This window comes from Mauremys mutica, unplaced genomic scaffold (genome assembly GCF_020497125.1).
Source record: "Mauremys mutica isolate MM-2020 ecotype Southern unplaced genomic scaffold, ASM2049712v1 Super-Scaffold_100125, whole genome shotgun sequence".
Classification (NCBI taxonomy): domain Eukaryota; kingdom Metazoa; phylum Chordata; order Testudines; family Geoemydidae; genus Mauremys; species Mauremys mutica.
In genome coordinates, this window is record NW_025423274.1 from 565,701 (window position 1) to 593,231 (window position 27,531).

General features: G+C 51.3%; 6 non-coding genes across 6 annotated transcripts; 1 reads left to right on the forward strand and 5 right to left on the reverse strand.

The window, feature by feature from the left end:
- Positions 1 to 2,290: 2,290 nt before the first annotated feature.
- TRNAS-AGA lies at positions 2,291 to 2,372 on the reverse strand. The gene has a single exon. It is a non-coding gene; the product is annotated as a tRNA-Ser (tRNA).
- Positions 2,373 to 13,920: 11,548 nt separating this feature from the next.
- TRNAA-UGC lies at positions 13,921 to 13,992 on the reverse strand. Its single transcript has one exon. It is a non-coding gene; the product is annotated as a tRNA-Ala (tRNA).
- A 1,294-nt stretch (positions 13,993 to 15,286) lies between these two features.
- Positions 15,287 to 15,358, reverse strand: TRNAE-UUC. Its single transcript has one exon. It is a non-coding gene; the product is annotated as a tRNA-Glu (tRNA).
- A 1,387-nt stretch (positions 15,359 to 16,745) lies between these two features.
- TRNAC-GCA lies at positions 16,746 to 16,817 on the reverse strand. Its single transcript has one exon. It is a non-coding gene; the product is annotated as a tRNA-Cys (tRNA).
- A 1,391-nt stretch (positions 16,818 to 18,208) lies between these two features.
- Positions 18,209 to 18,290, forward strand: TRNAS-AGA. Its single transcript has one exon. It is a non-coding gene; the product is annotated as a tRNA-Ser (tRNA).
- A 6,590-nt stretch (positions 18,291 to 24,880) lies between these two features.
- On the reverse strand, positions 24,881 to 24,962 carry TRNAS-AGA. Its single transcript has one exon. It is a non-coding gene; the product is annotated as a tRNA-Ser (tRNA).
- Between the last annotated feature and the right edge of the window lie 2,569 nt (positions 24,963 to 27,531).

Below are 27,531 nucleotides of genomic sequence, written 5' to 3' on the forward strand. Positions count from 1 at the left end.
ATGTGAAGCGATGCACCACGGGGCGCTGGCAAACAGGAAGCGGAATGACCCGCACACTTCCTTCCCCTTCCCACAATACTCAGCGCCAAAACGGCGCCAAAACGGGACGAGGTGCTCTGTGGGATAGCTGCCCACAATGCACCTCTCAATACAGCGCTGGAAAGTGCTGCAAGTGTGGCCACACTGCAGCGCTGGTAGCTGTCAGTGTGGCCACACTCCAGCGCTGGCCCTACACAGCTGCATGACCAGCGCTGTAACTCCCAGCGCTGCAAATTGTAAGTGTAGCCAAGCCCTGAGAATGTTTTGGGGGTCACGCCTTGGCTTTATCAGCCTAGGGGGGTTTCAGAAAACACTATTCAACAGGTGCTCCAGTGGTACTATTGGTTGGTGCACAGTACTTATAGGGCAGTGCTGAGAGAAGCTATGCTGAGGTTGTGAGTTCAAATCTCACCTGGAGCACTGGTTTTCATTAACCACATGGCATCACCCCCTCATTTGGCCCTGTGGAATGTAGAATTCCAGCCCTGGGAGGAGGGGAGGAGTGGGAAATGCCCCCTTCAATTATTACCTCCTCTCCAGAGGGCAGGTGAGAATCTACAATCCTTTCTCCTCCCTCAGCCCTGTGCCAGGATCCCTCAAGCAGAGCCTGGAGTCCTGCCCCTGGCGTCTGTACTATTGACAAAGACTAAGTGACAAAGACAAAACACTCAAATCCCGCCTGGTGCGGGGAGCCAGGTTTGCTCTTCAAATTCTGTCATTGGTACATTTCCAGGCCTGGGAATGTCCCCCAACAGCATTTAATGGGAAGCTGCCTGCAGAACAGTTACACTGCACAGAGCTCCTGTGGAGGAGGGGTGGGAATTAGTAACATTTTGAGGATCATTTGGGAAATGAGCCTTTGCTGACAAGGTTTGTCTCTGTTCATATTTCACCTTCAGGTGTTATGTTGAGGGATCTTTAGTATATTTTTGGGAAGTTAATAACTATCTCCTCAACTTTATTTACTCAACTTAAAAATTGGTGTCACTTGATTTTTGCATCTCCCTGTGAAAATACAACTGACACGTGTGGCTTTCTACACAGGGTCATGATGTTAAAGTTGGGGAATTCAGTCTCTACTTCTGGCCGGGGGGGTGTTGCTTTTTTACAGCTGCCTCACGCCAGGCACACCGGGCTGTTAGCTGCACCCACGGTCCTTGCCAGGGGCCCCTGCTGAACCCTGGGCAGCTGCACTGCAGTGCTGGGGTGACGCTGCTGGTGGAGAAGCTGCTGTGGAGCAATGTAGAGCAGGTGCAGGAAGGAGATGGGGTCACTATTCACATTCTGAGCTGCACAATTTTCCAAATTTGGGAATAGATTCATCGATTCATAGACTTAAGGTCAGAAGGGACCATTATGATCATCTAGTCTGACCTCCTGCGCAACGCAGGCCACAAAATCTCACCCACCCACTCCTGTAACAAACCCCTAACCTATGTCTGAGTTATCGAAGTCCTCAAATCGTGGTTTAAAGACTTCAACGTGCAGGGAATCCTCCAGCAAGTGACCCGTGCCCCATGCTGCAGAGAAAGGCGAATGTCCGATAACAATTCTAAGGGGAAGGTGAATGCAGAGCTATGACATTGGAGATGCCCAGACCTCCAATGGGGGCAGCGTGGAAATTAATAATGGGAAGATCACTTGCAAAATTAGTCATCACTGACAAGCTTTGTCTCTGTTCCTATTTCACGCTGTGGTGTTAGTTAGAGGAATCAGTACAGATTTTTACTATATTAATTAAACACTTAATTTTATTTAACCAAGACAAAAACTTAGTGTCACTTATTTTTTCTCTGTCCTAGCAAGAATGAATTGAATTTTGTGACTTTCTGGAAAGTGCAGCGAGATTAAATGTGGGGAATTCAGCCTCTGTGTTTGTGAGCTGATGTTTTCCTCTCACAGGTCAGTGCCTGCATTGAAATACCAAAAGGGATCTAAGGGCTGGTGTACGCTGGGCACTTCACTGGCAGAGCGGCGTCTCTCAGGGTATGAAACCCCCCGTCCACCCATATAGTTACAGTGACCTAAGCCCTGGTTAGATAGTGCTAAAGAAAAGGAAGAATTGTTCTGTCAATGCCGCTATTACAGGGATGGGAAAACCTCTCCACTGACTGTATACTCAGGAGTGCTATAGCAGGTGCCACAGCAGCATTTTAAGTGTAGACAGAGTGAAACTAGATTTAGCTCCAGTTTGCACTGTGAATGCTCAGGCACTAAAACTAGAGTAATCATAACAACAATGCAGTGCTTGCGTAGTTGGCAGGATTTGAACCTGCGCGGGGCAACCCCAATGGATTTCTAGTCCATCGCCTTAACCACTCGGCCACAACTACTTGATGGATAATTGTTTTACTACACGATAATTCAGTTCTCACTGAATTGTCTCTTCAAATTGTTTGCTCCGACCGGCTTCCCCAGCACATTCATGGCTGTGCATCAGTGTAAGTGTGTCCTTGGGTGAACAGCGAGAATTCCTGCCCATTTCCCTTCCGGCTGGAGCAGGATGAGAGTGTGTTTGTGTTAATGACATTGCTGTAGATTGTTGTTCATTCCCCACTCTGACAATTCACAGTCCCTTTCCTAGTCAAATCTCCAGCACATCATTCCAATATCAGGTGGCAGGATTTCTCTGGGGTACTGAAATTTTTCAGGGGACTGGTGCATGAACTGAGCCTTGCATTCCACCCTTGATGTTTCATGGACTAACAACAGCAGCAGAAAGAAAGAGCCGAGCCAATATCTCCCTGGCAGGGATGCAGGTGCCACGTCCCCTCTGTCTGACCATCACATTGCAGGAGAGAAGATTTCACTGGAATCGAATGCCCTGGCTCAGACCAGAGACACAGGGAGGTTTTGCTGTTCATGGATCTGTGCAAAGGAAATTGTGTCTCTGTGGGAAATGGAGGCAGGAAATGAAACACCCAATGCCCTAAGGAATGTGGGTGAAGGACTCGGGCTGAGCAATGATTTAACAGGGGTGTGGCTCAATTTATTGGCCTGATTAAAACTATGGCTAAAAGCCCCCTGTAACAGGGGCTGCGGGACAGGACAGGCAGTTCTGCGCATAGTGTTCAGAGCTGCCCCGTATCTGCCCTTTCTCTGCTCCGCCCCTGCTCCCAGAATGCACCAGGCCCTGGACTGAACTCTTCCCCTGCCGGCCGTCCTGTTGGCTTGGCAGGGGGGAAGTGACAGTCCCACCCCAGAGCCAACGCCCCCCTGTCACCCAGCCCCCTGACCCCCAGCAGGGCAGGTCAGCCAGGAGCTGGTCCCTGCCAGGCACTCACGGGTGTCTCCCCTGCAGCTGGGGGCTCTCCCCAGCGTGATCTGTGGTAGCTCGCGCACTAACGGGGCAGCGGCAGCAGCCGCGTGGTGGGTTGGGCTGGTGACCCGGGTCCATCTCCTGGGGTCGGCTGGGTTCATGCTCAGGCGACTGGCCCCAGCCACCGGCCGAGCCCCAGGGCCACGCTGCTGCTGTTACCGCACTAGCCCCTCACGCCCCCATTCCCTCACTGAAGCCAGGAGAAGGTTTGCAGGGAGGAGGGGGGGGTTGACCCCAATATCCCAGAGCTGATTCTCCCCACAAAGGGGTGTGTGCATGTGGTGGGTGCCGTGTGCAACGCCCTGTGCCCATGAGGAGGGGACCGGAGCTCTGCCGGCAGGAAGATTTATCCTGCAGGAGCCCTGCCTCCCTCCCCCAGGGGTTCCCCTGGAGCAGAGAAGCTTTGAATCCTCGCTGGAGACTAGAGACGCCCGAGCAGCACAAGCTGCCTGGCAGAGGTTCTGGATCAGGGCCTCACGGGCACATTGGGTTCATTCCCTCAGGGCTGCCCTGCCCAGTGCCAGGGCTGCTCTCACTCCCCAGCACAGAGGGGGCTGCAGGCTCTTTGCCAAGCTGGGTCCCAGCTCAAGGCAGATTTAACACTAGCAGAGGGGCCCAGGCATGTGGTGGTGCCGCTCAGGGAGGGAATCTGGGCCAAAGACTGATTAGAAATTGGGTAACACTGAAGTGGGACTAGAAAGACCCTTGCTGGGACGTGGGGGGTAGGTAGCCCCCATTGTGTACCGTGCCCTCGCTGAGAAGTCTCTGGGAGAGTGGATTCTTCCTGATGGGCCACCAACACGTCTCATTGGTCCTGATGTCGGCTGCTCCTTTGCTGATACTGACAAGCTAGTTGTGGGCCTTTCCCACTCACCCCATAGCTCCGGGATGCACAGACAGCAACACTGGTGTGGAAGAAATGAACTCCACTCTCAGGTTTCAAGATCCTTAAGATCACTGCCATTGCCAATGTAACTGTCAGGGGGTATAGCTCAGTGGTAGAGTGTTTGACTGCAGATTAAGTAGTTCTTGGTTCAAATCCAAGTCCCCCCTTAAAAGCCTGGTCCTTCAACAGCAATAATAATTGCATATCCATTTCCATTATGTTCAGGAGCTCCACTGACTAGGGATACCTGAAATGAATGGAAACACTCAACATTTTCCTGTGCAAATGCATAAAAACCTAGCAAACATGTCCCCCAGCTGAAATCAGTTCCAATCCTCTAAGTGTCTAATTTGTGTTTTCATCAACTAAACGAAGGCACATGAAGACACATTTCCAGGTCCTTGGCCTCCATGGGCTACAATGTGCAGAAGAACAAGAACCACATCCATGTGAGAGGCATGGACTAGTCTGTATTACATTTGGTAAGTAAGTTGCCATTGGGACTGAAAACTCTGCTGGAGGTGGACAGGAGCCTGTTACAAAACTAAAATAACCAAGATTTACCAAACTCCCTGTTACACATTCAATCCTCTGTTTGTGCACACGGCATCAACTGGGGCTCTAATAAATGGCAGCCTTCCTTTAACACAGATCATTGTTCCTTGTGACTTTCAGATACATTCGAATGGCAGCTGCTTAGAGGTCATGTGCTGCTAGTTCATGAGCAGCAGCAGAGTCTCTGTACGTTTACCAACCGTAGAGCTGGGTGTGGCTGCATCCAAGTAACTGCAGAGTCAGTGTAGTCCCAGACAGTTAATTGCACAGTCTCCCTTTCTGGTCTCATTGATCATTTGGGTAGAAACAGCAACGGTTTGGTGGGTTTTGGTTTTTTTCCCCTTCGTTTTCTCCTAAGGAATGTGTGATCTTGAGCATGTTAGTTTAAGTTCCCTGTGGGTCAGGAAAATTCCATCTCTTTGAAATAGCTGGGAAGTGACCTGTTTGTATAACCTAGAATAAAGGAGCTTTTGTAAAGCAGTTTTGCCTTTAAATATACTGGGATAAAAATAGTAAACAGTAAATTCCACAGCCAGACACCAGGCCAGGATCAATTGATGGGGCCAGGATCAATTAATTACAGAAGAAACAAACTCTTGGGAAGTAAATGTAATTTGTCCCCAAACCTTTCCTTGTTCTCATATGCTATCAGGGATTCTCTTCTAGAGGGCAGAGTTAAGGTTATCTGGGCATGTATCCTCACTCTGTATTCCCTGTTTTTCCCATAGTTTGAGTTTTACTGAACTCGATGTTCTGGAAGGAAAGAGATAGTCACAGTCAAAGTTAATTCTGTGTTAAAAAAGGTTTTGTTAGTGGCAAATAATGAGACTAATCCCTCACTGCGGTAATTCCACTGACTTCAGTGTGCTCTTTCCTCATTTCTAGTTCCAAAAAAGTAAGCAAATTAAAACAATATTGAGAACTAAAATACTGTGAGAAAGTGGAAATTTTAGAAGCTCAAATAATTCAGTTTCTTCTGTTTCTTGTGCGTGTGTAAATGGCACAACATGTTAATTTATAAGCACATCTTTCTTAACTTCTTTAAATATTCTGTAGTACATTGACTAGATCAAGTGGGTTGTTCAATGCAGTGAGGTTTTCATGCATTGCCCAAAACATATTTTTCATGTTATGTAAACGAACACAACTCATTGAACACAAAATTGTGTGTTTCATGCTCTGAACTGTCAGTAGCTCAAATTAATAGGTTTTTTTCTCTCTCTCCATGAAAAAAGGAAAAAACTGTTAAACACCCATGGGAGAGATGGGGCTTCTGAGAGCTGGGGTAGATATGGAGATATTTATGAAAGGGGGAGAAGCCAAAGTAGGGCCTTAGCTGGAGCAAAGGAGAAGGTTTTTTGTGCAGTTTAATTTCAGCCAGCCTCACATCCTGTAGTCCCTACTTCCCCACCCCCCCAACAAAGCCACCTGTGACTCCTGAGACAGCCCCACTGCAAAAACTGCAGAGCCCCCAGCACTCCCTCTCCTAGCTGGATGATGAGGCTAATCATCTAGTGGAACAAGATCCGCAAGGGACATGGTTAATTCCCCATCACTGCCCTGTGTAAATGAAGACCGCAGCTCTTGCTGCAAGACACCTGGTGTGTGGGTGTCCCTGTTCCCACTTCAGAACCTCTGGTACATGGTGCTTCCCTCCTCCCAGTTCAAGATCCCATCATGTGGGTGATCCCATCCAGGATCTCTGGTGGGTGCCTCTGTCCCCCACCCCATGAACTAGCTCCCGTGTGTGGTTTCCCCTACCTGCCCCCATCCGGGATCTGTGAGTGTCTCTGTTCCCCTTCTCAAGATCTGTGTTGCTTGGGTGTGTCCCTCCCCTCAATTCAGAATCCCCAGCTTGTGGGTGCTCCCATCCCCCCTCCAGGCTCTGCGGGGGGTGTCTGTATAAAAAGAGACAATGTCTCACTGTCTTGCCCAGGCTATGCTGCAGGGGCTATTCACAGATGCAACCCCACTACAGATTGGCACGGGAGTTTTGACCTGCTCTGTTTCCAACCTGGGCCCGTTAACCCTTTCTTAGACAATCTGGGGACTGCAAGCTTCCCTGGGATCACTATATTGATGTTGAATTTAGTGCGGACACCTGAGCGGCACAGCCCCCAGCAACCCAGAACTCCTGAGCTCAAGCGATCCGCCAGCCTCAGCCTCCCCAGGAACTGGAATCACAGGCACCAGCCACGGGCCCAGCTTGTTTTGCAACCTGGCAGCTAGAGCTTTAAACTCTGCTTGTGAGCTCTGTGCCTTGGCCAGACGGGGACAGCCTGGAACTGGGAAATGCTCCTGCTCCCCCCGCCCCCGTCTCATGTCGAGCTGCAGGTGCCGCTGTCCTCTCAGGTATGATCCCGGATGTTTCGGTGCCCCCTTCCCCCGCCCAGGTGTCCAGGTACCTCTGCCCCCCATACAGAATCCTGGATGTGTGGGTGTCCCTCCCTCTGCAGAGGATCCTGGAGCGTGGATGCCCTTGTCCCCCCCCTACAAGATCCTGGGTGTGTGAGTGCCACTGTCCCCCCCAGTAGATCTCTGGTGGGTGGGTCCCCAGGGTGTGAGTGCTCCTATCCCCCGATACAGGTTTTGGGGGGGGGGTATAACTGACTCTCCCTGTCCTGCCCAGGTGGTGTTACAGCAGCTGTTCACTTTGTTAAGTGGTGGTGGCTGAGGGCTTAGGGAGCAACAGGCACTTGTCTGTGGAGGTTTGATTCTTGCCGGCTGGGGTGTAGTGTCTCCATGGCTCTACTTTCAGTGTCTGATCTGCCACAGGGAGCCAAGTCTAGACATACTCAGAGGCTCTGTGCCAGGGTTTCTCAAACTTCCTTTCACTACAACCCCTTTCTACCAAAAAAAAAAAAAACTTACTAGATGACCCTAGAAAGACGCACCAACAAGACTAATGCCAGCCCTGGCGACCCCGTTAAAACAGGGTTATGACCCACTTTGGGGTCCTGACTTTCAGTTTGAGAACCACTGCTCTATGCTGATGGGAGAGAGTTTTCCTGTGGGTGCAGTTAATCCACTTCCCAAGAGGTGGCAGCTGTGTCAGTGGGAGAAGCTATATCGGTGGGTGTGCAAGCTGTGGTGTTTACCACATTTAAGAAGTTTAATCAAACCCCATTTTTAAAACCACCTGTGGTCTGTGAATGGCAAAGGAGCTTGATGAATCAGGGCTTGTCCTTCAAAGTCCTGGACATCACGATTCCATACTCTTAGTGTCATGGGGATATTGCTCAGTGTTAGACTGCTTGACTGCAATTCAAGTAGTCCTCAGTTCAAACCCCCCTGTTCTCTTATAACCCTCTTTCTTTTTTTTTAAAAAAAGGAAAACATTTTCATTTCCATTCTCCATTCTGTTCAGGGGCTCCTCTATACAGGAGTGCTTGATATGAATGTAAACACTCAACATTTCGCTGTCCAAATGCATAAAAACCTAGCAAAGCTGTCCATCCGCTGAAATCAGTTCCAGTCCTCTAAGTGTCTAGTTTATGTTTTCATCAATTAAACAAAGGTATCATACGAATGTACATTTGCAGATCCCTCTTCTCCAGGAGCTATGTTGTGCAGAAGAACAAGAACCACATCCAGCTGCAGTTCAGGAGTCTGATGACCAAAGAGCCACGAAGTGTTCTGAGGGCTGGAGAAAAATGCCTTCTAGTGAGCTATTGAACGAGCTCAACCTGTTTAGCTTATCAAAAGAAGATTGAAAGGTGACTTCATTGAAGTGTTGAAGTGCCTTAATGGAGACAAAAGATTGGGTATTAAAGGGCTTTTTAATCGAGCAGAGAAAGGCATAACAAGACCCAGTGGCTGGAAGGTGAAAAGAGACAAATTCATATTACAACTAAGACACAAATATTCAACAGCGAGGATGATTCACCACAGGAACAAGCTACAAAGGAAAGTGGTGGATTCACCATCTCCTGATGTCATCTAAAGGAGACTAGATGCCTTTCTGGAATGTGTTTGCCCCAAAAGTAGCTCTGGTGTCATACAGGAGGCCTGTGATATGCAGGGGGTCAGATTAGATGCTCTAATGGTCTCTTCTGGCCATAAAGTTGACTAATTTTTAAAAAGACGAGTGTAGCATTGGGAGCAGTGTCCAATGTTTTCCTGTCTAGCCGGCTTGCTGCCTAGAACGAACGCTCCTTGAGTGGGGTGATCCACAGGGAGTAGCTCAAACCTCCACAGTGCCTGGCCAGGGGCAGGACATTAGCACAGCAAGGGAGGGGTGTGGCAGTGACATCACAAAGGCCTTTTGCAGGACCTCAGATTATTGGTCAAAGGTGGTGGGGAGGTGGTGACCTCACAGAGAGATGCTGACATCAGCCAGGCAGGACAGGGGTGAGGGGCCAGGGAAACCTCAGAGACCCCTGTGGCTTTGCTTCAGCAAGTCTCCTTCTCCAGGTCTCTCTTTGAGGACTGAGAGAGTATTCGGGTTCAGGTACGTGAGCACCAGGAGGAAGCTCTTTCGAGTTTTCTCCTTCCCTTTTCCTGAATTTACTAGAAAACAGACATCCCTGTTTAGAAGGTAAGAGCCTCCTCGAGGTTTGAAACCTGTTCAGTCTGATCCATCTGGTGACAGTTGAAATCTAGGCATGGAAAACATGAGCTTAAGGAGGCAGAATTTTATTGCGCACCTGGGATTTTGTCCCTTAGAATCACTGGGGTCATTAGGGTTTTTCCTTTTTGTTTCACCTTTTCCTCCATCCATCCCTTCCTCCTTTCTCTTTGTCTCTTGCTTCTTTTGTCCTTTCTCCTGTTCCCCTCCCAACACCAGGAGGGGTGTGTGTATGTGTGTGTTGCAGGGGAGTGCTCTGCAGCTCCCACTGTGGGAGGTCCACCCGAAAATGTGGGGCTGAAATAGTGCTCGGGCAGTGATCCCCACCGGTGATCTGGGCCATCCTTTGGGCGAGAACCCTCAGCCTCCCGTCCTCAGTCTCTACCCTGATTGGCTGAGCAGGGGGTTATTGACAGAGAGGAGACTCAGGTCCTTGTTATTCTCTTTTAAGCCCAAGGAAATAAGTCATAACCAGTCATATGTTTGATGAATTTTGCTGCTCCTCTGCATTAATTGTCTCTGAGCAGTTCATGATTCGCTCTAACATTGCAGTTCTCCTCAAATACTTGTTGAATATTTATTGTGCACTGTTGTTGGTCTGGAGCTCATTTGAGAGCACTTTATTCAGGTCATTCAGTGTCTGAAATTCAAGATCCGATGGTTAGTTTGAAAATCAGGGCTCTTGGATCCTATTCCCAACTCTGCCACTGGCTGGCTGATAATAATGATCCGCTCCTACCTACCTCACGGTGGGTGGGGATCCATTGGAGAGTGTCACTAGGAGTAGTGCATAATATGAGATGTCCTATCACATTTACTCAGAGCAGATTATGACATAATAGAATAGCTGAAATAGTCTATTTGATTTGTATTTTTTTATTTTGAAATTGTTAAGAGCAGCAATTACTTAGCTCAGACTGAAGCATCTTATCTAATGTTTGAGATCTAAGTGTCTCCTCTTTGTGTGCAATGAGACAATTTAACACACTGTGACAAACAGGAGATGCTTTTGTTTTGCAACAAAATATTTTTGCAAAGAACTTTCATCTCACTTGTTTTGTTGTCGAGAAACAAACTGGTTTAGTCTGAAGGGGATTTTCTGACCGAAATGGTTTCAATGAAATTTCCCCACCATCTCGATTCCTGGGCTCTATCCCTTTCTCTGGGTTTTTTTTTTGTCCATTAGAACAGGAGTCAGGACTGTTGGCTTCTCTTTCTGGCTCTGCCACCAGCTTGCTGTGTAGGCCCTTGGGAAGGTCACTTCCCTTCTTTGTACTTCAGGCTTCTCCCCATCTGTCCAATGAGAACAGGGACAGTTCTCGAACTCTGGGCAGTCATTTTCAGCGGGGCCCCGGCAGGGATAACTAAAAATTTATATAGATTTATGTATGTATATATAAAAAAGACTTTCATTCCTTAGGAACCGGTTCCCTATAAAAAGTTCTGATTTAAGGGATGTGCCACAGTATGTATTTTTTGTACGAATAGCGTTACCATGCATCCATATTTTCCCAGGAGGAATTTTTAATTTTTTAAATTTTAAAAATTCCTCCCAGACAGTGATTTAAGAACCAAAAAGGAAAATACGGGTGTATGTTAACCCTACCTAAAGTTCTTTTTTAAAAAGATGGGCCTGAACTAGAAACAAATTCCGTTTTACATGTGTGGGTCCCTGCCACTCCCTGGGGCTGTGCTAGGGTGACCAGATGTCCTGATTTTATATGGACAGTCCCAATTTTTGGGACTTTTTCTTATATAGGATCCTAATAACCCCCACCCCCTGTCCCGATTTTTCACACTTGCTGTCTGGTCACCCTACGGTGTGCACATGTGTGGGTTCCAGCTGCTCCCTGCCCCCCTCATTGAAGCAGGTGTGCAGGGTTACTGCCCTGGGAACTGCAGGGCACCAGTGGACATGGGGCTGGCTGGAGGCAGGGCAGGGGCTGACAGGAGGTAGGGTCTGGCTGCAGGCAGGGCAAGGGGTTCGGGGCTGGCTGGAGACGGGTTGTGCGGGACTGGCTGGCTTCAGGCAGGGGGGTGCAGCAGGGGTTGGCTGGAGACAGGGCAGGAGGTGCGGGGCCGGTGGTGTAGGGCTGGTGCGGGCAGGGGGGTGTGGGGAGCTGGCTGGCTTCTGGCAGAGCCGCAGGAGGTACGACAGGGGTTGGCTGGAGACAGGGCACGGAGCAGGGCTGGCTGCAGGGGGTGCGGGGCTGGTGCAGGCAGGGTGTGCAGCAGCGGCTGGCTGTGAGCAGGAGGTGCAGGGCTGGCTGGAGACAGGGGCTGGCTGCGGGCAGGGCAGGGGGTGCAGGGCTGGCTGGAGATGGGCTGGCTGTGGGCAGGAGGTGTGGGGCTGGCTGCGGGCAGGGGCTGGTGCAGGCAGGGCAGGGGGTGAGGGGCTGGGGTGCATGGCTGGCTGGAGATGGGCTGGTGCAGGCAGGGGCTGGTGCAGGCAGGGCAGGGGGTGAGGGGCTGGAGGCAAGGCAGGGGGTGCAGCAGGGACTGGCTGCGAGCAAGAGATGCAGGGCTGGCTGGAGATGAGCTGGTGCAGGCAGGGCAGGGGGTGCAGGGCTGGCTGGAGATGGGCTGGTGCAGGCAGGGCAGGGGGTGAGGGGCTGGAGGCAGGGCAGGGGGTGCAGCAGGGGCTGGCTGCAGGCAGGGGGTGCGGGTACAGAGGGTACAGCCCATCCTGTACGGTAAGTGCCCCCTCCTCCTTCAGCATCGGGGTAGCAGCAGCAACCCGGGGCTTGGGGGCTATTTAAATGGCCCGGGGCTCCCCTGCTTCCACCGCCCCGGCCCTTTAAATAGCTGTGGGAGCCCTGGGGAAGCAGCGGGGCTCTGGGGGCTATTTAAAGGGCTGGGGCGGTAGAAGCAATGGGAACCCTGGACTTTTTAAATAGCCCCCAGCGTCCCACAGCCCTACCCCAGCCCTATCCCAGCCTCTGCTGGGAGCCCCAGGCCCTTTAAATTGCCCCCTGGGGAAGCCGGGCCACCCTGGTACAGCACACCAGCTCTTGCCAGTACGCAGTACCAGGGCTTGGGCACGGGGCCCTCTTAGGGGTGGGGCCCAATTCAGGGGAATCGGGAGAATCGGCCTAAAGCTGGCCCTGTGTGGGGGTGGGGTGGGGTGGGGCAGGACTTGGTCCCATTCTGGGCACCACCAAAAATTATCCAAACCTGCCGCCCCGTCCAGCCCAACCTTCTGCTGATGCACCTCAGCCCACACCCGTGCAGGGTTTGAAGCTTCTATTGCTTAAACTCCAGGACACTGAGGGATTTCAGCTCCCCTTTGCCCAGAGGGAACCTTCACCCCACTCCCAGCCAGGTTCTTGTCCATGGGATCACTGTAGGGGGGCTGGGTCCCGCTGGGTCTTTTCTCTCTCTGTGACAGGCCAGGGTGCAATAACTGGGGCATCTGAGCCAGGGCCGCCCAGATGGGGGGGCAAAGGGGGCAATTTGCCCCGGGCCCCGGGCTCCGCAGGGGCCCCCAAGAGAACAGCGGGGGCTCCCGCCTCAGCCCCTCTCCTGGAGCCTCAGCGCATCAAGCGCCGAGTCTCCGCCGGGGCCCCTGAGCCCCGCCCCGCTCCGAGCCGCGTCGTCAGGGGGCGGGGCTGGGAGCTCTGGGCTGAGCTTGGCTCCCTCCGCTCGGCGTGGAGCTCCCAGCCCCGCCCCCTCCCCACGCGGCTCTGAGCAGGACGGAGCTCAGGCCCCGCCGGCCACACGCTGCGGCTGTTCCGGCGAGGCGCTGAGACTCTGGGTGAGGAGGGAGCGGGGGGTAAGAGGTTGGGGGCGGGGCGGGGTGGGGGCCGCCGCTGAAGCGCAACCCGGTCTTCGGCGGTAATTCGGCGGCGGGGGGCCCCTTCAGTTCCGGGACCCGCCACCGAAGTGCCCCGAAGACCCGCGGTGGGGGCACCCCACCGCCGAATTACCGCCGAAGACCGGGCTGCACTTCAGCGGCGGGTCCCGCTTCGGCGGTAATTCGGCGGCAGGGGGGTCCCCGCCGCGGGTCTTCGGGGCACTTCGGCGGCGGGTCCCGGAATCTAAGGGTCCCCCGCCGCCGAAGACCCCGGGCCCCCGGAATCCTCTGGGCGGCCCTGATCTGAGCACCCAGGACCTTCTGTGGGGCTGCCATTCCCCTTCCCCTTCTGTGGTCTCATCAGTCATTGACTCCAGCCTTTTTTCTGTCCATCGTCAGCACCATCCCAAGCAAACTGCACTCGCCTCAGACAGACAGTGTCCCCTCGTGGGTGTAAATCACTGACCTCTCTCCTCCCTGAGCACTGACTGCCCCTCTGTTTCCTGGCCTCTCAGTCTGTGCAGATGGGACCTTTCCCTCCAGTGCTGGAGGATTCGTCCTTCTCATCTACCCTTGTCCCAAGCAGCACAGCGGGTGGGAATCTTACATGTACTGAGGTGACTTAGGAGCAGAAACCGCCCCAGACCTTCCATGCAATTGGCACTTGCCCCTCACTGAGCAGGATTGAAACTCCTGCAGGGAGACTGCTGGGCCACATCCCCTCTGGGCATGAGCAAAGCAGCAGGGTGAAAAAAAGAACTTGGAGATGCTGGGGATTGATCCCAGGGCCTCATACATGCAAAGCATGTGCTCTACCACTGAGCTACATCCCCAGATGGGCTAGAGGTTACACTCAGAGCTGTCCTATTCCCAGATCATCCAGTGGCCTAAGAGGAGCATGGGGGACACATTCCCTGCTCTGAGGGCCAAACCTGCTGTCCTGGAGGCTGCTGGTTCTTAGGGGTCACTTTGCAGCAGGGCCAGATTCGATGTGTGGGGCAGAGAGAGTGGGTGCCCTGGGCTCAGGGTGCAGAGATACACTCAGCCCTCTCCCCTGCATTGGGTGGGGGGTGCTGCCACCCCCTGCTGGAAGGTAATGGGAGGGGAGGGGCGCTGTGAGTCGCTCAGCACCTCACCCTGGTGACAGAAGTGCTGTGGGGAGCTCCAGGTGTTTCTAGGATCTGCTATTGCCACCTGCCTGTGAAGTCCAGCTTTCCCCAGCACATTCACTGCGGTGCAATTGGGTCACTGTTTCCATGGCTGAGCAGCAAAGAATCGCTCCCAGTTTCCCTTCTATCGGCAGCAGGATTAGCCTGTGTCAGTGGTTAATGAGGTGGATCTAGTTGTAGATTGTTATTCATTCCCCACCTTGACAATTCACACAGTCCCTTTCCTACTCAACTCCCCAGCACCTCAGTGATCCTGGTAGCAGGGGTTGGGTCCTGAGATTTTCAGGGTCCTTTTTCCCCTCCACCTGGAGTGAACTCAGCTTTTCCCCCATCCCAGACAATCCATGAAATAACAACAGGGGCATAAAGAAAATGGGAGGGAACATCTCACGGCCAGGGCTGGATGTGCCCAGGGCCCCCTGCTTGTCCATTGTTTCCCTGGAATTTGGCCCCCTGCTTTGCACAAGGGACAGAGAAAGATCTTGCTGTTCCTGTGTCTGTGCAAGGAAAATTGTGCTTCTGTATGAAATTGTGCTTCCCTAGGAAAGAGAGGCGGGAAATGGCCCCATGGTGGGACAATATCCTCAGGATTAAGACCTAAGGTCTCAGGCTGAGAACTGATTTAACTCCATTCATCTGGGATTTAACAAATTGTCTTCCCTGGAGCAGGGCCAGATCCAGCGTTTTTGCCACCCCAAGTGGAAAAAAAAAAGCTGCAATCAACTGCAGCTCTACCTCTGCTGCTTTTGGCCTCAAGTCCTTCCCTCTGAGAGGGACGAATTGCCGTTGAAGCCTCCCCTTTCCATTGACCACCCCAGGGACCTGCTTGCTGTGCTAGTGCCTGGAACCAGCCCTGCCATGGAGACACTGGGAAGATGGGGGGAATCAGGAAAATACCATGGATTTGTTTATATTGTAAGTGAAGAAAAACTAAAGCAGTTTTGGTTTAAAGTCATTTTTCCCTGACTGGGAATTGAACCCAGACCATGTCAATGAAAGTATCAAATCCTAACCACTAGACCACCAAGGAGGTAATTATGTTGTTTTTCCTCTCACTTATGCTACACTTTCTTAGGCTACTTTCTATCCAATTTCTGAAGCTGCTCCATTGTCCATTCCCTGAGGGGCTAAGAGCAGAAAGTGAAGGAACCCCTGTGCTCAGGGTCACAACCTCAGCCCAACCCAAGCCACTGAGACAAACTCAAATGATGCTTCCTCCAGCAGGATCACAAAGCAACACAAAGAAACCCCATCAGGAACAATCCTCCTCTGCCTTCATTTACCCCATCGCAACCCTCTCAGCAGCCCACTCTTGTGGGAAGGACACTGAGCTGATAGGAGCTCTGGCATAGAGACCAAGGGAGGGGTGTTGCTCCCCCTCAGTGGGAGCTGATCACATTCTGACTCTGGAGGAGGAGGGAAAGGCCATGGCCACATGATGGGGCCAGTATGTACCACAACATGGTTCTTTTATGTGGGATGACTTGATCCTGGCCTGGTGTCTGGCTGTGGAATTTACTGTTTACTATTTTTATCCTGCGTATTTAAAGATGAAACTGCTTTACAAAAGCTCCTTTATTCTAGGTGATACAAACAGGTCACTTCCCCACCTATTTCAAGGAGATGGAATTTTCCTAACCCACAGGGAACTTAAACTATCGTGCTCAAGATCACACATTCCTTAGGAGAAAACGAAGGGAGAAAAAACAAACAAAACCCACCAAACCATTGCTGTTTCTACCCAAATGATCAATGAGACCAGAAAGTGAGACTGTGCAATTAACTGTCTGGTACTACACTGACTCTGCAGTTACTTGGATGCAGACACACCCAGCTCTACGGTTGGTAAACGTACAGAGACTCTGCTGCTGCTCATGAACTAGCAGCACATGACCTCTGAACAGCTGCCATTGGAATGTATCTGAAAGTCACAAGGAACAACGATCGGTGTTAAAGGAAGGCTGCCATTTATTAGAGCCCCAGTTGATGCCGTGTGCACAAAGAGAGGATTGAATGTGGAACAGGGAGTTTGGTAAATCTTGGTTATTTTATTTTTGTAACAGGCTCCTGTCCACCCCCAGTAGAGTTTTCAGTCCCAATGGCAACTTACTTACCAAATGTAATACAGACTAGTCCATGCATCCCACGTGGATGTGGTTCTTGTTCTTCTGCACATTGTAACCCATGGAGGCCAAGGACCTGCAAATGTGTCTTCATGTGTCTTTGTTTAATTGATGAAAACAAACCAAGACACTTAGAGGATTGAAAGTGATTTCTGCTGGGGGACGTTTGCTAGGTGTTTATGCATTTGCACAGGAAAACAGTAAGTGTGTCCATTCATTTCAGGAATCCCTATATAGTAGAGCTCCTGAGCATACTAGAAATGGAATTATTTTTATTGAAGAAACAGGCTTGTAAGGGGGCACTTGGATTTGAACCAAGGACCACTTAATCTGCAGTCAAAAACTCTACCACTGAGCTCTACCCCCATGACATTTGCATAGGCAAGTCTGTGATCTTAAGGATTTTGAAGGACGGGCTCTGCCTCAGAGAGCTCCTTTTCTATTCCCAGACCACAGGGGTTTTGAAAATGGGGTTTGATTAAACTTTATATACACATGTAGACACCACAGCTTGCACACCCACCAACATAGCTTCCCCCACTGACATAGCTACCACCTCTCGGGGAGATGGGTTAACTGCACAGACGGGACAGCTCTCTCCCCTCCGCTTAGAGCAGCTTCATTATTTATGAATAGGTGGGAAATAACCTCCTGAATGGACAGGAACCAATGTATCAGATATTGCTGTGTCTGCATTCAATATGGGTAACTGGTCATATTGGGCTGGATTAGTAGGAGCGTTGCCAGCAGATGGAGGGAAGTGATTATTCCCCTCTAGTCAGCACTGCTGAGGCCACATCTGGAGCATTGCGTCCAGTTCCCCACATACACACACACACTACAGAAAGAAATTGGAGAGAGTCTAGGGGGCAGGGGACTTACAGGGAGAGGCTGAAGGCAGGGCTGCCCAGAGGGGGGCAGCGGGGGGTCAATTTGCCCCAGGGCCCCCAGGAGAATACAGGATTCTATAGTATTACAAATTTTTTTTATGGAAGGGGCCCCTGAAATTGTTTTGCCCCAGGCCCCCTGAATCCTGTGGGCGGCCCCTTCCCAGACCGTGGTGCTGTCCCCCCCCCTCCACCCCCTTCCCTCGTTCTCCTCCCTCCGAGGCCCCCCCTGTGCTCCACCCTCACTCCCATTTGGCCACTTCCCACCCCTGCTCTTTGGCTGAGGCCTGCTGATCGCTCGCTCCTCTCCCCCCGCAAGGCCTCCTCGCGCCTCTCCACCCCATACCCCAAGGTCTGCCTGCTGCCCCCCCCTCCCCTCCCCTGAGACCTACCCTATCCATCGCCCACACCTCTCTGCCCCTCCCCTGAGACCTACCCTGTCCACCTCTTTCTTTGATCATCTCTTGTTATTCCTTGAAACATCAAGGATGGAATAAAAAGCGAGTTTACTCCAGGGTGAGGAAAGAAAGGAGCCATCAACCCCCTGGCAAAGCTCAGTGCCCCAGAGAAAACCTGCCCCCTGCTATCACAATCACTGATGTACTGGGGATATGACGGGAAAGGGACTGTCTGAATGATCGAGGCAGGATATGGACAAAAATCTACAGCAACATCATTAACTACAAACACACTCTCCTCGTGCTCCAGCCAGAAGGGAAAGGAGCAGGAATTCTTGCAATTCAGCCATGGACACACTTACACAAGGGCACAGCAGTGTGTGTGTTGTGGAAGCTGGTCTGAGGAAACAACTGGACTTGATCACTCAGTGAGAACAGAAGTAGAGTGCAGTGAAAGCCACTTACCAAGCAAGTAGTTGTGGCCGAGTGGTTAAGGCGATGGACTAGAAATCCATTGGAGACTCCCTCTGCAGGTTCAAATCCTGCCAACTACGCAGGAAGTTGTGGTTCTTTAGTTTCAATGGAGCTGGGTCTTGTCTCACTCTTAAGTTATGTCTACATGAAAGAATAATGTGGCTTAAGTTAAAGTGTTTTAATTGAACAGCTGTTGCATGTCCACCCTATTCCCCTGTGTCACCAGAGCACATCCATGCTAGCATCTCTTGGATTGCCACAGAGAGCAGTGCACTGTGGGTAGCTATCCCACTGTGCAACTGGCTGCAGGGTGCTTTGGGAAGGGTTTGCAATGCCTCACGGGCTGGTACAGCATCACCTGATGCAGGTTTCTATCCCATTGTTCAATGGGCATCCTACTAGATTGCCAGCTGCTTTTCAACTGCAATGTGTGTGATAGGGTAGAGAGCGTGTGTGTGTGTGGGGGGGGGAGACAGTGTGTGCGTTGCGGAAGAGTGAATGTGTCGGCACACTGTCTCTAAGTTCAGACAGCTGCTGGAAGCAACCAGTCCTGAGGCAGGGGACAGCCCCGACATCAGCCCCCTTCTCTCCCTGGCTCAGCTTAGCACAGCACTCTCTGTCACACACACACACACACACACTGCTGCCTGCTTAGCTTGGTGTCAGGGGTGCTGGAACAGGGGGGTTATAGGGCCATGTCCACACCACTCTTTACTGGATGTTAGGACAAATGATGGCGGGGGGGAGGGTGCAGTCTTGGGGAAGAGGCGTCTGTGGGTGTGGCCTCGGGGGGAGAGGTGCTGTGAGTGGGGGTCCTTAGGGAAGGGGTGTCATGGGGGTGCCACAGTTTGGACAACGGTGCCCCCCCCCACTGTAAGGAAGCTTCTGCCGCCCCTGCTCTGTGTTGGCAGAGCGGGAGAGAGCAGCACCCACGGCAGTGATTTGCTCCCTGGGGCTCCGGCAGGGGGGCTCGGGAGGTGATTTAAAGGGCCAGGGGCTCCGGCCGCTGCAGGGAGCCCTGGGCCTTTTAAATCACCAGCCTGGGGAAGCCGGGCCAGGCTGGCACAGCGTATCAGCTCTTGCCGGTACCCCATACTGGAACATACCGGCTTACTTTCACCTCCGGAAGGTCCTCACATGGATCAATAAATGGTCAAAAGACAAGAAACAAAGGGTAGGAATAAATGGTCAGTTTTCAGGATGGAAACAGGTAACTAGTGGTGTCTCTATTGGGACTAGTACTAGTCAACATATTCATAAACAACCTGCTAAACAGTGAGCTGACAAAATTTGCAGATGATCCAAAACTACCAGCTTGCTGCCTAGAACGAACGCTCCTTGAATGGGGTGATCCACAGGGAATCATAGAATCATAGAACTTAAGATCAGAAGGGACCATTATGATCATCTAGTCTGACCTCCCGCAAGATGCAGGCCACAAAAGCTGACCCACCCACTCCTGAACTAATTCTCTCCCTTGACTCAGCTGTTGAAGTCCCCAAATCCTGATTTAAAGACTTCAAGTAGCAGATAATCCTCCAGCAAGCGACCCCTGCCCCATGCTGCGGAGGAAGGCGAAAAACCTCCAAGGTCTCTGCCAATCTACCCTGGAGGAAAATTCCTTCCCGACCCCAAATATGGTGATCAGCTGAACCCCGAGCATGCGGGCAAGACTCTCCAGCCAGACACTCAGGAAAAAGACTTTCAATATCCCAACATTGACCCTCAGTACTAATTACCAGTGGTTGCACGTTATTGACCTATTGACTAAATCACGTTCTCCTATCAAACCATTCCCTCCATAAACTTATCAAGCTTAATCTTAAAGCCAGAGAGGTCCTTCGCCCCCACTGTTTCCCTCGGTAGGCTGTTCCAGAATTTCACTCCCCTGATGGTTAGAAACCTTCGTCTAATTTCAAGCCTAATTTCCCAACTGCCAATTTATATCCATTTGTTCTTGAGGGAGTAGCTCAAACCTCCAAAGTGCCTGGCCTGGGGCAGGACATTGGCCCAGCAAGGGAGGGGTGTGGCAGTGACATCACAAAGGCTTTTTGCAGGACCTCAGACTATTGGTCAAAGGTGGTGGGGAGGTGGTGACCTCACAGAGAGATGTTGACATCAGCCAGGCAGGACAGGGGTGAGGGGCCAGGGACACCTCAGAGACCCCTGTGGCTTTGCTTCAGCAAGTCTCCTTCTCCCGGTCTCTCTTTGAGGACTGAGAGAGTATTCGGGTTCATGTACATGAGCGCCAGGAGGAACCTCTTTCGAGTTTTCTCCTTCCCTTTTAGTGATTTTACTAGAAAACAGACATCCCTGTTTAGAAGGTAAGAGCCTCCTCGAGGTCTGAAACCTGTTCAGTTTGATCCATCTGGTGACAGTTGAAATCTAGGCATGGAAAACAGTTGAATTCTAGGCAAGGAAGCATAATTTTATTCCACACCTGGGATTTTGTCCCTTAGAATCACTGGGGACATTAGGGTTTGTCCATTTTGTTTCACCTTTTCCTCAATCCATCTCTCCCTCCTTTCTCTTCTTCTCTTGCTTCTTTTGTCCTTTCACCTGTTCCCCTCCCAGCACCAGGAGCGTGTGTGTGTGTGTTTGTGTTGAGGGGGAGTGCTCTGCAGCTCCCACTGTGGGAGGTCCACCCAAAAATGTGGGGCTGAAATAGTGCTCGGGCAGTGATCCCCACCGGTGACCTGGGTCATTCTTTGGGCTCTCTGGTGAGAACCCTCAGCCTCCCGTCCTCAGTCTCTACCCTGATTGGCTGAGCAGGGGGTTGTTGACAGGGAAGAGACTCAGGTCCTTGTTGTTCTCTTTTAAGACCAAGTAAATAAGTCAGAACCAGTTCTATGTTTGATTAATTTTGCTGCTTCTCTGTATTAATTGTCTCTGAGCAGTTCATGATTCCCTCTAAGATTGCAGTGCTCCTCAAATACTTGCTGAATAATTACTGTGCACTGTTGTTGGTCTGGAGCTCACCTGAGAGCACTTTATTCAGGTCATTCAATGTCTGAAATTCAAGATCCGATGGTTAGTTTGAAAATCAGGGCTCTTGGGTCCTATTCCCAACTCTGCCACTGGCTGGCTGTGTGACCTAAGACAAGTCAATTCTCCTTTCTCAGCCTTAGCTTCTCCCTCTTTCAAGTAGGGATAATAATGATCCGCTCCTACCTACGTCACGGTGGGTGGAGGATGGGGATCCATTGGAGAGTGTCACTAGGAGTAGTGCATAATATGAGGTGTTCTATCACGTTTACTCCGATCAGATTATGACATAATAGAATAGCTGAAATAGTCTATTTGATTTGTATTTTTTTTGTTTTGAAATTGTTAAGAGCAGCAATTACTTAGCTCAGACTGAAGCATCTTATCTCATGTTTGTGATCTAAGTGTCTCCTCTTTGTGTGCGACGAGACAATTTAACACACTGTGACAAACAGGAGATGCTTTTGTTTTGCAACAAAATATTTTTGCAAAGAACTTTCATCCCACTTGTTTTGATTTTGAGAAACAAACTGGTTTAGTCTGAAGGGGATTTTCTGACAGAAATGGTTTCAATGAAATTTCCCCACCATCTCGATTCCTGGGCTCTGTCCCTGCCTCTGGCGGGGTTTGCTGTTTGTTAGAACAGGAGTCAGGACTGGTGGCTTCTCTCTCTGGCTCTGCCACCGCCTTGCTGTGTAGGCCCTTGGGTAGGTCACTTCCCTTCTCTGTACCTCAGACTCCTCCCCATCTGTCCAATGGAAACAGGGACAATTCTCGAACTCTGGGCAGTCGTGAGCCTGAGTGAGATAAGGGGAGTTAAAGCCCTCTGTGAAGGAGAAAGGGGAGTTTCACAGTGTTTAGCACCAAGGAATTCTAAAGTTTGCTAAAATATCTAGTCTATGGAAACAAGAAATGGTCAGGGCCAAACTTTTTAACCATTGCGTTTTTTAAACCTCATTCAGGGATGTGAGTCCCTGTCTGTTAGGTACCTGGGGTTCTTTGCCAGCAGGAGAGAAGCGGTTCCTGCCTCTGTTTTTGTGGCCTTAACAAACCAGGTGTTGTGCCCCAGTTCTTATCTGAGATCCCTGAAAAAGAACATCTTCCCATCCATGAACAAGACAGGACCTATCTTTAAAAGGGGAACAAAGAGACCCCTGGGACTTACAGACTAGCTAGCCTCACTTCCACAGCTGGGGAGATACTGGAATACATTCTTAAACACTCAGTTTGTCAGCAGCACCTACAGGACACTTTGGTTCTTAGGACTAGTGAGCATGGACTTGTCAAGAACAAATGATTCCAAACCAATCCTCTTTCCTTCTTCGGCAGGGTTCCGGGCCTAGTGGAGGTGGGTAAACAGTAGATGGGATCTATCTCGGTGTTACTAAGACTTTTGACACAGTCCTGTAGGACATTCTCACAAGCCTGAGCCACTGAACCCCACTGACACTAGATGCTGCCACTTTAATCCCTGGTGCTCCATTGGGCAGGGGGTGGGAAGCACGTCCCAGGGACTCCAGGACAGTGTGGGGGGTCTCTTTGCTATGGACTCCTGAAGGATTTGGGGGCTGATGACAATACACAGGGAAGAACAAAAGGGTCAAATGGTGCCTGAAACCCTTAAGAAGAATCCACCCCACCAAGTACAGCACTTGTCACTAACCATTCTCAACTCCACTAAGAATGTTTTGGGGTGACTCCTTGCCTTTATCAACCTAGGCATCTCAGAGCATTGCAATTAATAAGTGCTCCAGTGGTGCAATTGGTTAGTTCACAGTACTTATAGGGCAGTGCTGAGAGGAGCTATGCTGAGGTTGTGAGTTCAAACCTCACCTAGAGCACTGGTTTTCATTAACCACATGGCATCACCCCCTCATTTGGCCCTGTGGAATGTAGAATTGCAGCCCTGGGGACACTGAGGAGGGGAGGAGTCAGAAATGTCCCCTTCACTTATTACCTCCTCTCCAGAGCACAGGTGAGAATCTACAATCCTTTCCCCTGCCCTCTGCCAGCCCCTGTGCCAGGATCCCTCAAGCAGAGCCTGGAGTCCTGCCCAGGGCATCTGTACTATTGACACAGACTAAGTGACAGGGACAAAACACTCAAATCCCGCCTGGTGCGGGGAGCCAGGTTTGCTCTTCAAATTCTGTCGTTGGTACATTTCCAGGTTTGGGAATGTCCCACAACAGCATTGAATGGGAAGCTGCCTGCAGAACAGTTACACTGCACAGAGTTCCTGTGGAGGAGGGGTGGGAATTAGTAACATTTTGAGGATCGTTTGGGAAATGAGCCTTTGCTGACAAGGTTTGTCTCTGTTCATATTTCTCCTTCAGGTGTTATGTTGATGGATCTTTAGTGTATTTTTGTGAGGTTAATAACTATCTCCTCAACTTTATTTACTCAACTTAAAAATTGGTGTCACTTGATTTTTGCATCTCCCTGTGAAAATACAACTGACACGTGTGGCTTTCTACAGGGGGTCATGATGTTAAAGTTGGGGAATTCAGTCTCTTTACTTTGGGGGGGGTTGCTTTTTTACAGCTGCCTCACGGCCAGGCACACTGGGCTGTTAGCTGCACCCACGGTCCTTGCCAGGGGCCCCTGCTGAACACTGGGGGCTCCACTGCCGTACTGGGGTGACTCTGCAGGTGGAGAAGCTGCTGTGGAGCAATGTTGAGCAGGTGCAGGAAGGAGACGAGGTCACTATTCACATTCTGAACTGCACAATTTTCCAAATTTGGGAATAGATTCATAGATTCATAGACTTAAGGTCAGAAGGGACCATTATGATCATCTTGTCTGACCTCCTGCACAATGCAGGCCACAGAATCTCACCCACCCACTCCTGTAACAAACCCCTGACCTATGTCTGAGTTATTGAAGTCCTCAAATTGTGGCTTAAAGACCTCAAGGTGCAGGGAATCCTCCAGCAAGTGACCCGAGCCCCACGTTGCAGAGGAAGGCGAATGTCCAAGAACAATTCTAAGGGAAGGTGAATGCAGAGCAATGACACTGGAGATGCCCAGACCTCCAGTGGGGGCAGCATGGAAATTAATAATGGGAAGATCATTTGTGAAATTAGTCGTCACTGACAAGATTTGTCTCTGTTCCTATTTCATGCTGTGGTGTTAGTTAGAGGAATCAGGACAGATTTTTACTATATTGATTAAACACTTAATTTTATTTAACCAAGCCAAAAACTTAGTGTCACTTATTTTTTTCTCTGTCCTAGCAAGAATGAATTGAATTTCACGACTTTCTGGAACGTGCAGTGAGATTAAATGTGGGGAATTCAGTCTGTGTGTTTGTGAGCTGATGTTTTCCTCTCATAGTTCACTGCCTGCATTGAAATACCCAGAGGGATCTAAGGGTTGGTGTACGCTGGGCACTTCACTGGCAGAGCGACGTCTCTCAGGGTGTGAAAAACCCACACCCCCAAACCCATAGAGTTAAGGTGACCTAGGCCCGGGTTAGATAGTGCTAAAGGAAAGGAAGAATTGTTCTGTCAATGTAGCTATTACAGGGATGAGAAAACCCCTCTAGTCACTGTTTACTCCAAAGTGCTATAGCAGTGCCACAGCAGCGTTTTAAACGTAGACAGAGTGAAACTAGATCTGGCTCCAGTTTGCACTGTGGATGCTCAGGTACTAAGACTTCAATAATAATAATAACAGCACACTGCTTGCATAGTTGGCAGGATTTGAACCTGCGCAGGGAGACCCCAATGAATTTCTAGTCCAGTGCCTTAACCACTCGGCCACAACTACTTAACCTACACTCATTGCACTGCATGATGATTCTGTTCTCACTGAATTGTCACTTCAAATTGTTTGTTCAGACCAGCTTCCCCAGCACACTCGTGGATGTGCATTAGTGTAAGTGTGTCCTTGGCTGAACAGCGAGAATTCCTGCCCATTTCCCTTCCAGCTGGAGCATGATTAGAGGGTGTTTGTGTGAACGACATTGCTGTAGATTGTTGTTCATTCCCCACTCTGACAATTCAGACAGTCCCTTTCCTAGTCAAATCTCCAGCACATCGTTCCAATAGCAGGGGGCAGGATTTCTCTGGGGCACTGAGGGCTGGTGTGTGAATTCAGTCTTGCATTTCACCCTTGATGTTTCATGGACTAACAACAGCAGCAGAAAGAAAGAGCCGAGCCAATATCTCCCTGGCAGGGATGCAGGTGCTACGTCCCCTCTGTCTGACCGTCGCCATTGCAGGAGAGAAAGGTTCACTGGAATCAAATGCCCTGGCTCAGACCAGAGACACAGGAAGATTTTGCTGTTCATGGATCTGTGCAAAGGAAATTTTGTCTTTGTGCGAAAGTGAGGTCGGAAATGAAACATCCACATGGCGGCCCAATGCTCTAGGGAATGTGGGTGAAGGACTCGGGCTGAGAAATGATTTAACAGGGGTTTGTATTTATTGCCCTGGTTAAAATCTATGGCTAAAAGGCAGCCACTGTTGTTAGTACTTGTACCTGTGTAGGGACACCCCAGTGGGTGTCAAGTCCATTGCCTTCACCAGGCGCAGTCGATTATTTTATCAAGGTACAAATTTCTTGGTCAAGGCCTAGACTCCAGAGAAAACAATACACTGCTGATAAGAAGAAGTACATCAAAAGGTTTTGCAGCCGCCATGGGCATAACTATGATGTGTCGTGTTTCACTCTTTATACCTGGCACCACCTCCTTTCCCTTTAGCCTTGTAGTTGACCAAGGGCAAAGCTGAACATCTCCTCAGATACCAGGGAGTGTTTGTGTCCATTCCTGCGAGCTACACAGGGGTTTGATGTTGCTGCTTTCAATCCTCCGGCTCTGCCGGGATAAGGAACAATTCAGGCTGTCACTGAACTGAAGGAGGAAGATCAGTTTTTGACAGGCAGAGGGACGCCTCCTCTTAAAGGTGTTTGTCTGGCTGGCAGTCCTGGTTCCCAGGTCTCGCCCGTGGGGCTCCAGCAGTTTTGGGACCAGGTCACTCCCTTGGCCCCACCTGCCGCCCCCAGGCGCTCCCTGCCAGGGACCCCGTCAGTGCAGCAGAGCTGAGCAGCACCTGTCTGCTCGCTCCAGTGGCTGCCGGCCCCTCCCCATGGCAGGGCAGGGTGGGGCTGGGCCTCCATGCGCTGCCCCTGCCCTGAGCCCCTGCACCCAATGGGACACTGCAGGGGTGATGCCTGGGGGCAGCAGCACACGGAGGCCCCCCAGCCCACCCCACCTTGGAACGCCAGGTAAGCGCCGCACCCCTGACTCCCTCCCAGAGCCTGCACCCCCCTCCACACAAACCTGCCCCCAACTCCCTCCCACAGCCTGTGCCCTCTCCCTCCACACACCCCCTCCCGTCTGCCCCAATCTCCCTCCCAGAGCCTGCACCCCCACCCCTCCTCCTGTTCCCCCTACCCCCTGCCCCAGCCCAGAGCCTGCACCACCATCCCCTCCCCACATACACCCTCCTCCCTGCAAACTCCCTCCCAGAGCCTGCACCCCTCTCCACAGACACCTGCCCCCAACTTCCTCCCACAGCCTGCACCCTCTCCCTCCACACACAGCCTCCCACCCACCCTAATCTCCCTCCCAGAGCCTGCACCCCCACCCCTCCTCCTGTTCCCCCACCCCCTGCCCCAGCCCAGAGCCTGCACCCAGCACCCAAACTCCCAGAGCCATAACAAGGAATTTTTGTGCCCGAGGCAAGGGCCGGCTCCAGGCTCTTTGGCGGCAGGTCCTTGAGTCCCTGTTGGAGGGAAGGACCTGCTGCCCAATTGCCGCCGCTGCTTCATTCATCCTTCGGCGGCAATTCAGCAGCGGGTCCCTGAGTCCCTCTTGGAGAGAAGGACCCACTGACGAATTGCAGCTGAAGAAGTGGCAGCGGTAGAGCTGCCGCCGAAGCACCGCTGATCGGGGTAGAGCTGCGCCCCTCCACTTTGCGCGCGCAAGGCAAGTGCCTCACTCACCTCGCCCATGTTACAGCGCTGCAAACTCCATCCCAGAGCCTGCACCCCAGAACCCCTCCCCCACCCAAACTCCCTCCCAGAGACCAGCCTCTCACCCCTTCTGCACCCAAACTCCCCCCACAGCCTGCACCCCTCCTGCACCCCAATCCCCAGCCCCAGCCCAGGGCCTGCACCCTAGACCTCCTCCCCCCACCCAAACTCCCTACCAGAGACCAGCCTCTCCCCCCTTCTGCACCCAAACTCCCCCCAGAGCCTGCACGCCTCCTGCACCCCAATCCCCAGCCCCAGCCCAGGGCCTGCACCCTAGACCTCCTCCCCCCACCCAAACTCCCTCCCAGAGCCTTAGGCAGGTGAGGGGCAGAGTTTTGGGGGGCGGGTTCTGGGCAGT